Source organism: Macrosteles quadrilineatus, unplaced genomic scaffold, assembly GCF_028750875.1.
Source record: "Macrosteles quadrilineatus isolate MER2022 unplaced genomic scaffold, UCM_ALF_1.0 Scaffold_1__1_contigs__length_201487025, whole genome shotgun sequence".
NCBI classification, from domain to species: Eukaryota; Metazoa; Arthropoda; class Insecta; order Hemiptera; family Cicadellidae; genus Macrosteles; species Macrosteles quadrilineatus.
The window spans coordinates 96906596-96920975 of record NW_026542594.1 but is presented as its reverse complement, the minus strand read 5'-3'; the positions used below and the strand labels follow the sequence as shown (position 1 = coordinate 96920975).

Genomic DNA, 14380 nt, shown 5'->3' with positions numbered 1-14380 from the left:
CATTTATTCCCTATTTAAATAGAATCAGTTTAAAACATACTTAGGTTTGCTGCAACAGGGAGGGTAAAAGTGTTTTTTATGTAAAATGTTATTAGTTAGTAAGAAATAAAAACATTTTCCAAATTTGGGCAAAATCTATATCTATAAAAGAGGAAGTTTGTATGTATATATATATATATATATATATATATATATATATGTTTGAACGTTATGGACTCCGAAACCGCTCGACAGATTGTAATGAAACTTTCAGGAATTATTAAGCATCTTTCAAGGATGGTTTTTGTGAAGTTTGGTGCAGATCCGTCAAAAGGGCTCCGCCCCAGAGGGTTTTAAGTGGGACAATGTCAGACTTTTTTAATCACAACGTTCTGTATTAGTCATGATTTGAAATAGTGCCACAGTGTTTCTACAGAGTGCAGCACAGAAAACTATTTTACTTTTGAATAAGTCCAAATATATTAAACCCCAATCGCAGCACACCTGTGCACTCAACAACGTTTAAATTCTCCAATGTTGAATATGTAAACATAAAAACCTTGATTAAAGTATTATAAACAATAAAAGGGATGGTAATGCCTTAATATTTTTATCTTTTGTTCTATACCCACACAATCTAACATAAATTATTAAGTGAATAATAATCGTGCGTGCTATCTCAGGTATTCAAATGCCATTACTGGCATTAAAAGAAGGAACTCCATTAATACTAATGCGAAACTTAAATCCACTTAAAAGGAGAAATAGTCTTAATCCCAAGAATACTGATGACTTCATCCAAATTACCCTCTGAATTGAAGCAACTACAATTTCCTTTTTTTGTCTTTCTTTCCCAATCACCATTATAAGGCACTAGGGCAAACCCTGACTATCGTCGGTTTAAATTTTGAAAATGCATGCTTTTCACACGGACAGCTGTATGTTGCGTGCTCACGTGGTGGTAGGTACGTCTAAAAACTTATAGAAAAAACAAAAAAAAATTGTTTAGGCCCTATTCACTGGCAATTAAGTAAAATATTCTATTTTTATTTTTCGTACACACTTTTATTATTCATCGTAAAGAACAAATTACCATTTACAATAATAGTTGTTAAGCGCAGCAACGCGCGCCGGGTAACTGCTAGTATGTTTATAAACAAGCAAACTACAACAGTTTACTTATTCTCCATAAGAATAACATGGGAATTTTAAATTTACAATTTTTTGGAATTTTCTCCGTAACCATTAGGCGCATTATAATGCTTCAATATACTAAATTATTTGTTTTTTTAAGCTCTACAAAATAGTTTCAAAAGAAATTGCAAAATTTTATGTTTTTCGGGTCAAAAATGGGAAAACCCCATTTTTACCCCATAAAAGCCCCCATAAACCCCCGTTCCCATGGTCCGATCATGCTGGTTCGCGAACTCGTTTGAATAAACGTAGGTTTACACGTTTGTACCAAATTTCATCAAAATCGGATCATTTTTGCTTGAGTTATCGCGCTAACAGACACATATATATATGAATCTGAACGGATGGTGTTTTTGGCCTCTAGGGACCTCAAAACAAAAAAAAAAATTGGTCCCGGGTCCAGGTCTTACCGTGAGTACTACGGTAATAGCTTATTCCCTATATGGGAAATTCACTAAAAATGACCATAGATACAATTCACGTAAACAGTTTTATATTGTTCCTAAGACCACAAACAAATTTTCAAAAAGAGTTCCAACGTTTTTTAATAGATTGCCAACTGAAATAGAAAATATAACTAGTTTTAGAGTCTTTAAATCTAGGCTTAAGCATTGTTATCTCAATGAATCCTTTTAAACTACTTACTTATTATATTATTGTTAAAGTTAAAATCATTTAATGCACGTTATTTATTTTAGTATTGTCATCTTAAGGAATCTATTAAAACTGGTTTAATATTGTTGTTATTATAAATTATTTAATTATTTATTATTTATTTAGTTATGTATTGTTGTATTGCTATAAAAATTATTTAATTATATTATTGTTAAAGTTGAGAAGTATTTATTGCATGTTATTTATTGTTATATATTTTATTTATTTAAGATAATTGTTTAAAGTTGTTTTTCAAGCAAGCTAGTCTTATATAGAAAGGTAGAGAATAAGTCAAAACAACAATATAATAGCAGATCTTGACAAGAAACAAGGACAACCAGAGTGTAATATGGAGATGGACTGACCAAGGGACAAAGTACATTGTTATCTAGAACAAGTTTATCTCTATGAGCTGCAGACAAGCCAAATTTTCCTGGCTTTTGCAGCAAGCTTTTGTTCATAAAATGTTGTAAGTTTTTTGTGGTTTTTCAAATAAATACCAATAATAATAAAATATATTCTATATACAAAAACTATATATATATATATATATACAGTAAAACCTCACTAACTCAACCCCCGGTAACTCGACAGACAACACTACTACCAGTGTGTTCAAATTTTCAAAGACGGCTTAAGATTGTTCATTAGATTCTTTGAAGATTGTTTAGGCCTACTCAACTTGTAAAAATACTCATGTAAGTAAAAAACAATTTTTTTTTTTTTATTTATTAAAACCCATTAAAAATTACTATGTTCTGGATGATTCAACAACTAAATAACTTCTTGATCAGCATTGTACGTGTTATTAAATTTACGGAAAGTAAATAAAAGAAACGTCTTATAACACTTAAAACATATATTTACGCTTATACTATTACTCACAAGACGGTAAATATACAAAAACGATGGTAAGTGGTGATCGATTTCGATTGGACACTCCAATCATCATCAGACCCAATAGGCGAATGACAAGAATCTTGAATGGCGTCCCTACTTATACCCTATTGGCTACCGGAAGCACCGGCCAATACATTTTTATAAGTACAACTGGAATCAAAATGTATTTGTTCATTAATCAACTTATTTCTATCTTTACATTTTTCCTTATAAATATACAATTCTTCCCAAGCATTCATTACATATCCTTTCTTACAATTCTTTAAAATATCTAGACTATCCTCCATTTTTCCTAGTGAGTGCCCATTTTGTAACAGGTGTTGTGCGACATTTGATCTTTCCGGTTTGTTGTTCCTCCACGCAGATATGTGGTTTTTGAAGCGGTTTACGAAGTTCACAGTCTGTCCAATGTAGAAGCTATCACAATCGTTACAATTGATTTTATAGATGCCCGAAGTGTCAAATTTGTTACAATCTTCTATTTTTGGATGCAGTATTTTACTCATGGTGTTCTGAGTCCTGTAGGCTATTGAAACTCCGTATTTCTTGAATCTGTTAGCAGTCCTTTGTGTTGTAGTCCCCGTGTAGCTAAATGTGATATATCTGGTGCTTTCCTCTTTTATCTCTTCTAATGTTGTTCTGCTGTGTAGTGTATTCTGTCTATCGATTTTTCTCCTCGTCTTCCTTGCGATGTCCTCTATCGTCTTGGTTCGAAATCCATTCACTTGGGCGATCTTCTTAATGGTGTCCAGTTCTTTTTTCCTATTGGCTTGGCTAAGTGGGATCTTATAGGCTCGGTACAGCATAGATATAAAGGCTGCGGTCTTGTGGATTGTCGGATGGATAGACTTGTTGATTGTAGTGTCCGTTTGCGTAGGTTTCCTGTAGATGTCAAACTCTTATCAATAAAAACGATCAATTGTAACGATTGTGATAGCTTCTACATTGGACAGACTGTGAACTTCGTAAACCGCTTCAAAAACCACATATCTAGAAATAATAATACAACTTAGTAATAATACAACTGGTCTGATGATGATTGGAGTGTCCAATCGAAATCGATCACCACTTACCATCGTTTTTGTATATTTACCGTCTTGTGAGTAACAGTATAAGCGTAAATATATGTTTTGAGTGTTATAAGACGTTTCTTTTATTTACTTTCCGTAGATTCAACAACCCCCAAACTCAACAGCTTCTGAGTCCACAAATTGTTGAGTAAGTGAAGTTTTACTGTACTCATTTTTGGTCATTTGATTTTGGCTACATTGAATGAAAGATAGGCTATTAGATGACTAGTAAAAAAGTATGATATTTTTAGCGAATTTCCGTATGGGGAAGTAGCTATTTAGCAAATTTCCCTATTGGGAAGTAGTTATTTAGCAAATTTCCCTATAGGGAAGTAGTTATTTAGCGAATTCCCTATAGGGAAAAGTAGCTATTACCGTAGGTCTCATGGTAAGACCTAGGCCCGGGACCGATTTACTTTTTCATTTTGATGTCCCGAAAGGCCAAAAACACCATTCGTTCAAATTTTTATATATGTATATATATATATATATATATATATATATATATGTGTGTGTATGTGTGTCCGTCCGGACGATAACTTGAGTAATTTTTGTCCGATTTTGATAAAATTTGGTTTAAAGGTGTAAGGCGGGATAAACTTGAATGAGTTCGCGAACCAGCATGATCGGACCATGGGAACGGGGTTTAACGGGGGGTTTTATGGGGTAAAAATGGGTTTTTCTCATTTTTTACCCCTAAAACACAAAATTTATCAATTTTTCTCCAGACCTTTTTAAAGACCTTAAAAAACCAAATAATTTTGTATATCAAAGTGTTTTTGCACTATAATTGGTTACGGAGAAAATTCAAAAAATTGTTAATTGAAAATTCCCATGTTATTTTTAAGGAGAATATTGTAAAATGTAGTTTGCTTGTTTATGGATATATTTTGATCAAACTTGGCAGATTTATTTATTTCATACTAAGCTATTGATATTTTAATAAAATACACACTTAGTTTCCCAGTAGCAATTGTTAAACAAATGTTAACTTAATAGATTAATTGAAAATCAATCCAGGCAAATGGAAATTCGCTTAGTTGGCAGGTTTGCTGCAGCGGAGGTATTTATATATAGTCCCTTCAAACCATACAGAAGGGCCCACCAACATTTCATTTACTAATAATACAAGATTCCGAAAATCCCAATAGTTGGTACTAGTTAAGAAGTCAATAACTTGTTAATTAATACTCACTATTATTATTAAATAAGAGAACAAACATGCTCAAAATATCATAATTATCGATTTCGTCAATTAGTATGGGGTTTAAGGAAGGATGTGGGAAGGGCTCCCAAAAATAGTGAGAGTCACATCACTAGGTCCTACATGGTGGTATCAAATTAATTCAATGTCAATCCATTTTTGAGATGGTATGTGCATCCCTCACCTCACTCTAATCGGCACCATCTATTAATTCTTCTTGGGCTTCTAAATAATAACTACACAAAGTAGATTTAAAAGATTTATTTTGATAACAAAATCAACAGACTACAGAGCACAAAGCTACATTTTGGAGATGACACGGAAGTAGTAGTGAACAAGAAGAAGTCACATGAGCTTAGCTTAGAGTAGTTTTACATAGGCCTACAGAGTAGTCTTACATAGGCCTACAATGGTAAAATATTATACAGTGTGTAAATTAAGTATGGAAACAAATCTGTATTTTTAAAACCGAAATAGATAGAAATATTCTATTTGTGGCAATAATAGTTAACAAAGATTCCGCAATTTTTCACATGAAAAATATTTTTTTACCCCCCTAACAGGGTAGGTGGTAGGGGGTGACTTATTTTTTTCAAATAGCAACCCCTATTGAGTGACCCCTCATTTTGAAGGGTTTGTCAAAAGAAACACAATGACGCAAATCCGAGGTGAATATCTCACTCCTAGCTAACATGGCGGATATTCCAAAATGGGCTTTTTTTTACAAAAATTAAATTTTTTATTACCCACCATTTAGGCTAGGGGTGAAATATCTACCTCGGGTTTGCGTCATTCTTTTTCTTTTAACAAACCCTTCAAAATGAGGGGTCACTCAATAGGGGTTGTTGTTGAAAAAAATAAGTCACTCCCACCCCCTACCCTGTTAAAGGGGTTGAAAAAATATTGTTGATTAAAAAAATTGCGGAACCTATGTCAACAATCAATTCCACAAACAGAATATTTCTATCTATTTCGGTTTTAAAAATACAGATTTCTTTCCATTATTTGTGAAATTGGTGCTTTTCACGTACAATAAATCAAATTTTGGAATATCCGCCATTTGGGCTAGGAGTGAGATATTCACCTCGGATTTGCGTCATTGTGTTTCTTTTGACAAACTCTTCAAAATGAGGGGTCACTCAATAGGGGTTGCTATTTGAAAAAAATAAGTCACCCCCTACCACCTACCCTGTTAGGGGGGTAAAAAAATATTTTTCATGTGAAAAATTGCGGAATCTTTGTTAACTATTATTGCCACAAATAGAATATTTCTATCTATTTCGGTTTTAAAAATACAGATTTGTTTCCATACTTAATTTACACACTGTATATAGTCTATGTATATAACATCTCCCCCCTAAAAATAAGGATTGAGAGTTCATGAAAACAAAATTGAACACACAATATTTACAAAACAAAATTAGTCTTCAAACCTTATTGGTTTTTTAATTACTCTTCCAAACCTTGTTCGGGATTGAGATGGGTTAGGGGTTGCAACAGGAGTCAAGCTAGTTTGGTTAGGTGTTGAGGCAGGAGTTAACCTAGGTGGAACAATAGGCCTATCAGTTTCATCATACAACTGAGTCATTGGATCTTCACTTGAGACTAAAGGGAATTTGTTAAAGGATTTTCTCAAAAATACCCTATTTCTTCTTAGTTCATTACCATTACTAGACTTAACTATATAGGATCTTGGTGTCTGGTGTTTTCTTATAATTAATCCTGGTTCCCAAACCTTTCCTGATTTTACCATAACATTATCACCTTTTTGAAAGGGAGGTAACTTATGTGATCCTCTATCATAATAAGCTTTTACAACTTTTTTGTGACTTTCTAACTTTGATTTAATCTCTTTACTGTTTACACAAATAGGTTTTAACACAGAACTAGCAGTTGGTAATGTTGTTTTGACTACCCGACCTAACATTATTTGTGCAGGTGACAGTTTTGTATCTTTTAAGGGAGTATTCCTGTACAACATTAGAGCTACGTTAATGTCTTTCTTAGAGTCATTACATTTCCTCAATATATTCTTAGCTACTGAGACAAATTTTTCAGCAAGGCCATTAGACTGAGAGTGCAAAGGACTTATAGTAACCAGTTTAAAATTCCATTCATCCGCGAATTCTCTAAACACGACACTTCCAAAAGGCATGTTATCAGATACTAAAACATCTGGTGAGCCAAATCTAGCAAAAATCGGTTTAAGTACATCTATTACATTTTTTGCTGTTTTACCATTTAACAAGCACAATTCAAACCATCTACTGTATGAGTCTGCAACAACCAAATAATCATTATTACCAAATTGTAAGATATCAGCACTTATTCTTTCCCATGGCCTTGATGGAACAGGATGACTTAACATAGGTTCCTTAACATTACTTCTCCTAAACTTTTCACAAGTTTGACACTTTAGAACAAAATCCTCTATATCTGTAGACATATTAGGCCAGTACAACACTTGTCTGGCAAGAATTTTACACTTTTCTACACCTAGGTGGCTTTCATGGATTTTCTTCAACATACTCAATCTAAGTTTAGTTGGCACTATTACTTTGTCATTAAGAAACAATAAACCACCTTCATAGTTAATATCATGTTTAAGATTGAAATAAAACTGTACATTTTTAGGACACGCATTTTTGAACTTGGGCCAACCTAATAAGTGATATTTTTTTAACATAGTCATAGTTTCATCTTCATCAATGGCTTTAATAAATTCTTGTTTCCTTTGTTCAGACATAGCCACATATTTACTAATAGTATGTACAACAAAAGAAAATTCTGGATCATCAGTAACAGGGTCTTTCAAATAAGACCGAGACAATGTATCGGCCATAAACATCAATTTACCAGGTACATACACGAGTTTAAACTGATACTTCAAAAGTCTTAACAATAAACGTTGTAACCTAGCTGACACTTTACAAAGATCTTTTTCAACTATAGAAACTAATGGTTTGTGATCAGTCTGTACGGTAACTAGCCTACCATACGTTAACTGATGAAAACGTTCAAAGCCAAAGACAATAGCAAGTAATTCTTTCTCGATTTGAGCATAACGGGTCTCTGTATCAGTTAATGATCTTGATGCAAAGCCTATAGGGTGACCATTTTGAAGCAAGCATGCTCCGAGGCCATCTTTTGATGCGTCAACCTGAAGGGTTACTGGTTTAAAACTATTAAAAATAGCTAATGCTGGGGCAGAGACTAACTTACTCTTTAACTCACAAAATGATTTCTCATGTTCTGGGTACCATTGCCACTCAGTATCATTTTTAGTTAAGTTGCGCAAAGGTGCTGACAAAGTCGATAGGTTAGGAATATACTGTGACAAATACTTAGTCATACCTAAAAATCTTAACAATTCTTTCTTGTTTTGGGGTCTTTCCATTTCGACAATAGCTCTCACATGTTCTGGATTAGGCCTAATGCCATCACTTGAGACTAATTGACCTAAGAACTTAACCTCAGGGACTTTGTACTGGAACTTAGACAGATTAAACTTAACATTTTTTTCCCTAGCTCGGTCAAGTACTTTTTTCAAGATCATGTCATGTTCATTTTCATCTTTAGCAAAAATAATAAGATCATCAAAATATATTTCACATCCTGAAATATCCCCAAATATTTCTTTACAATGCTTTTGAAAGATCTCTGGTGCTGAGCACAGGCCATAAGGCAAAACATTAAAATAATACCTACCAAAAGGAGTATGGAAGGTAGTTAACAATGCACTACTTTCACTTAGCCTAAGATGCCAAAATCCTTCTTTCATGTCTAACACTGAAAAAACTTTTTTACCATGTAGCCTACTTAAAATTTCATCAGATTTGGGAATCAGATAGTGCTCTCTTTTGATATTTTTGTTCATTTCCCTAGGGTCAAGACATAGACGCAAATTACCATTAGGCTTTTCAACAATCACAAGATTTTGAACCCATTCAGTTGGTTCTGAAACTTTAGAGACTATACCCTGCTTATCTAGCCTATCCAAAGTGCTTTTTAACTTTTCATTTAAACTTAAAGGTATGCGCCTAGGTGGAAAGATTCTCGGTTCAGCATTTGGCTTGAGTTTGATTTCAACTTTGCCTGGAAATTTTCCTAGACCTTCAAATACATCATGGTACTGATTTACAATTTTATCTTTAGGATTTACAAAAATACTATTTACATTTACAACAGGCTTACAACTAATAGGCACTCTTTCAATTAACTTCAGTTTTACACAGGTTTCAAGTCCTAGTAAAGGAACAGAATTGACATCAGCTACTACAAATTCAACATTACTGACATTGTTCGCATTACGAGAGGAACAGTTAAGTAGTACTTTACCAATAGGTTTAACTTGAGAGTTTTGACCAAACCCTACCAATACAGTTGGTGTACTCAGCAATTTAGGCTTAAAGAGCAAACTATTAAAAGTTTTCAAAGGTAGCACATTAGCTTCCGAGCCTGAATCTAATTTAAAAGTAACCTCATCATTTTCACTTAAAACAATAGTTTCATACCAAGCCCTATTATTTAACTTGTTAGGCTTTGTTAGACCTTGTACAGAATTAACATTCAAACTGTTATTCTCACCATTATCAGGTGACTTATTTTCTAGAGAGTTAACAAAGAGATCATCAGATTCACTGAAAAAGTCTAGGCCTATTGCATATTCATCCTCAACAAGTTGATCCGCAGTCGCAGTGTCTGTTTCAACTTCATAAACTTTCTTCTTCGGTTTACCGTTAGCCTTGTTACTAAATTTAAGTCTATCTTTATTAGGGCAGCACTTAGCAAAATGATGTTTGTCCTTGCACAAAGCACAGTTCTTGTTATAGGCTGGACAGTTCCGAGCTCTATGGGTGTTTGCACACTTCTTACATAAAAAGAATTCATTGTGTTGCTTTGAGCCTACCTTAGAAGGTAACCTAGAAGTATTGTTACTAGACATAGGCCTACCTGTAACTTTGATAGACTCCACTGTATTTTGAAGTTCTCTAACCTGGTTTTGACTTGTTTCACAAGTTCGGCAGAACTCAACGGCTTTCTTGAGAGTGAGGCTTGTATCTCGCAGCAGACGTTCCTGCATCACTTTATCGCGAATCCCTAGCACCAGTCTGTCTCGAATCATATCTTCTTCGTCTTTAAATTCACAGTTGGATGCTGCTTTCTTCAGTTCTGTCACGTAAGAATCAACCGACTGACCTTCCTTCTGTCCCAATGAGTGAAACTTAAACCGTTCAAAAATTATGTTTTTTAGTGGCTGACAGTACTTATCAAATTCTCCTATAACTTCTTCGAGTTTGGGAGTTGACTCACTAAACGAGAAGGTATTATACACTTCTAGAGCCGCATCACCTATAGTGGTCAGCAATATAGCTATTTTTCGTCTCTCGGGCATCTTGTCGGATCCCAGGGCTTCCAAGTAGAGCATAAAACGTTGCTTAAATCTTTTCCAATTTTCAGCTACGTTGCCACTAAGGTCCAATGCTTGTGGAGCTTGAAACGTTGCCATCGTGTGGTTTGAGGTTAACCTAATATTCACTAAGAAAATTCACTTGATACTAAACACTTCACTGTTCAAACTAAATATCCCAGTTCCGACACCATATTAATTCTTCTTGGGCTTCTAAATAATAACTACACAAAGTAGATTTAAAAGATTTATTTTGATAACAAAATCAACAGACTACAGAGCACAAAGCTACATTTTGGAGATGACACGGAAGTAGTAGTGAACAAGAAGAAGTCACATGAGCTTAGCTTAGAGTAGTTTTACATAGGCCTACAGAGTAGTCTTACATAGGCCTACAATGGTAAAATATTATATATAGTCTATGTATATAACACCATCTATACCTCTGTTTGTCACAAAAAGGCTGTTTACTTAGCAAATTTCTAATGGCTTTATTGTTTAGTTTATGTTGAATAGCAAAATATTTCTACCGTATTAGACAATTTTTACACAGTGACTTAGAAACTATTTTATATATTTAAAAATTTTGTTTTTCTTTTCCGAGTTCGTTTGGCTCTTCTACCCGACCGATTTTCATGATTGAGGTCTCGAATTGAAGGTATGCACGCACAGATTTTCCATCAGGCATCAGCATATATTTATCTATAATCCCACTTGGTGTATACTTAAACAAAATTTGCTCCCCATGTATTTCTTATGGGAGTTAAATTTGGTTTCTCTTTGCCGAGTTCGTTTGGCTCTTTTACCCGAACGATTTTCATGATTGAGGTCTCGAACTGAAGGTATGCACGCACAGATTTGCCATCAAGCTTTGGCATATATTTATCTATAATCCCACTCGGTGTATACGTAAACGAAATTTGCTCCCCATGTATTACTTAGGGAGTTAAATTTGGTTTCTCTTTTCCGAGTTCGTTTGGCTCTTCTACCCGGCCGATTTTCATTATTGAGGTTTCAAATTGAAGGCATGCACGCCAAGTTTTCACATCAAGTATTGGCAAATATTTACCTACTGTATTACTCGTCCAAAACACATAATTTGATTTATTTTTGAATTCTCACTTCAATTTAATATGTATTTCACCAGTTATAATTATATAATCCTTTATATTTTAGTCTAAGAACCTTCAGTGAAATACCCGCTTTCTTTTGAGCTATTATCAAATCGGACGAGTTTCAAGCAAACGCAAGGTGAACAACCAACACAAAAATTTTTTTCACTAGTAAACACGTTGCTCGAAATCGAGCAATTGCAAAGAAGTAAAGTAGTTATTTAAAATCAAATAAAAGTCATCATAATTTCCGATGAGTTTAAAAGACTTTGAATTGAAAAATAAATAACAGCAATTAATTAAGCAATTAATACAGCTGATCAAAATGTAAACAATTATGTTCTTCATACGGATAACATGGGAACTTTAACAGCCACTGGGGCTGAGCCCAAGGGACTTTTTCAAAAATCTAAGGTCAGTTTGCAAATCTACTCGACATGCTCTTTCCAATGAGACGTCAATGGATAAAATCGGTTAAGAAATGGCGGAGGAGTTCAACCGACAAAGTTTCATGTAGCGTATTAATTATATTGATAAGTTTTGTCTATGATTAAAAATCAAAGCTCTAGTTTTTTTAATGTTTTTCCATATGGTTTAGACTCAAAATAATCAGTAAACTATCCTATACTCTAATACGAGCAATGTTTGCTTGTATGTATGCTTGCTTGCTTGCTTGCTTGCAGAAAGATCTCGAAAACGGCTCCGACGATTTTCTTCAAATCTTGTAAATAGTTTATTTTTGGCCTAAAAACGAGCTTCATGCAGTTAGAACTCCCAACAAAAATCTAATTGCGTAGAAAAACAAAACTGAAAGTGACATTTTTTTAACATTAGTCTTATGGGTTGCTAAGTAACCATGTTGGTTGAATTAAACAAGGAAAAAGTAAACAAAAGACTTGAAGTTGTAGCACGTGTTCATAATAAGCCAACTACCCACAGTATACTAGCAAATTACAAATACAGTACAAAGGAAAACATCATTAAGCAAAGATTATACTGAAGATTACTCAATACATTGTAGTCAAGGGTAGCAGTGAGAAGTCTGGGATCTGTAGGATCTGCAATCCTAAAATGCTTTGGAAAGGGAAGGAAACAAGTCCGCGACGTAGGAAGTGGTGAAAGAAGTAGTAAAGGCAATCATAAAATGCTATGGGAAGGGAGGGAAACAGGTCCGTGACGTAGGAAGTGATAAAGGAAGTAGTAAAGGCGAGCAGTCCGGAGTGTGGGAACTGTTTATGACAATAAGATTAGGGTATCTGCAATCCTAAAATGTTATGGGAAGGGAGGGAAACCGGTCCGTGACGTAGGAAGTGGTGAAGGAAGTAGTCAAAGCGAGCTTTCTGGAGTGTTGGAACTGTTAATGACGATTAGATTATGGTATTTGCAATCCTAAAATGCTATGGGAAGGGAGGAAAACTGGTCCGGAACGTAGGAAGTAGTGAAGGAAGTAGAATAGAATAAATAGAATAGAATGTTTGTTTATTTTCTCTTTCAGATCGGATACATATAATACACAGGTCACAACTATTGCACAACAAATTCACATTAATAAAAAGATACAAAACAAATGAAGTTGATTACAACTATAAAGAATAATTATGATATTTTCAGTCCGTTGATCTCACCAGGCTGACATATGGCAAATTCAGAAAACAAAAATAAATCATCTTAAACATGAAAAGAATATCTGCTATGTACAATAAGCGTGACCTACAAATTTTAACGTAGAGAAAATAAATAGGGCCTCTATAGGCAAAGCCTGTAGTTGAGGTTCCGTTAATAATAAATTTTACATAAACAAAGAGCGTTCAGAAAGATATAAATAAGATTTGAAATTAAAAACACAATGGTCTTAAACAGTTTAAAAGTAAATAAGTAAGAAGAAAAATTATAATTTGAAACACTTGCCAAATAGTCATGAATGTTATCTTGTTATCTTGTTGGTCTGATAACTCTAACGATGCACTGCACTATCACCACCAGGCGGCTGCTAGCCCCAACCCAAGGGCCGTCATAGCTCACTACATACAATGTATAGACCCTGAGTGGCATAGCCCGCCAAAGTGCGCCCTTATAATTAATTAATCCTATATATGTATATAATAAAAAAGAAAAACAATTCTAAAGCAACACTATTTACTGTAATAATGAAAATAATTCGTCAATTTCTTCTTGCTGTGAAAGCCATTTCTTTACTTTACTTAAAAACATCTTTTTGTTTTCTACTATCTTCTTTATATTGAAAGGCAATTTATCGAAAAATTTTGGTGCAATAAATCTGAAAGTTTTAATATAAAATGTATTGTTGGGTTTAGAAACCAGAAACTGGTTAGGATTTCTAAGTTTGAGTATGTATTCATTTTCAATTTTGGGAATGGTCTTATAAACTGTACAAAAAAGATTTAAAGTTTTATAAACATACAGGTACTTTAATGGAAAAATGTTGTATTGGATAAAAAGAGGTCTTGAAGGGTCAAATCTGGTTTTAAATGAGATTAATCTTAACGCATGTTTTTGTTGAAAATATAATGGTTTTGTATATAACTCATATGTATTACCCCAGAAAGCTATGCCATATTCAAGCCTACTTTGTATTAAAGCATAATACAGCATGCGCAAAACTTGACAGTTACTAAGACTTCTTAAAAAGTAAAAATATCTAATTGAATTGTTAATTTTGTCCTTTAGCTTTTTTACATGAATTTTCCAACCAAGTTCTTCATCTACATGAAGACCCAAATACTTAATACAACTGGTTTGATGAACAGTGGCACATTCAAACATACAGGTTGAATGCTTACTCAAGCAGAGTGTACATTTAAATTTGACAGGGTCTGGAAATGTAATTGGTTTCTTG

General features: G+C 33.9%; 1 protein-coding gene across 2 annotated transcripts in view; it reads left to right on the top strand.

The window, feature by feature from the left end:
* LOC128992339 (C-factor-like) overlaps positions 1-14380 on the top strand; it is a 76527-nt gene that overhangs the window by 44475 nt on the left and 17672 nt on the right. The gene's annotated exons all lie outside the window — the stretch shown is intronic.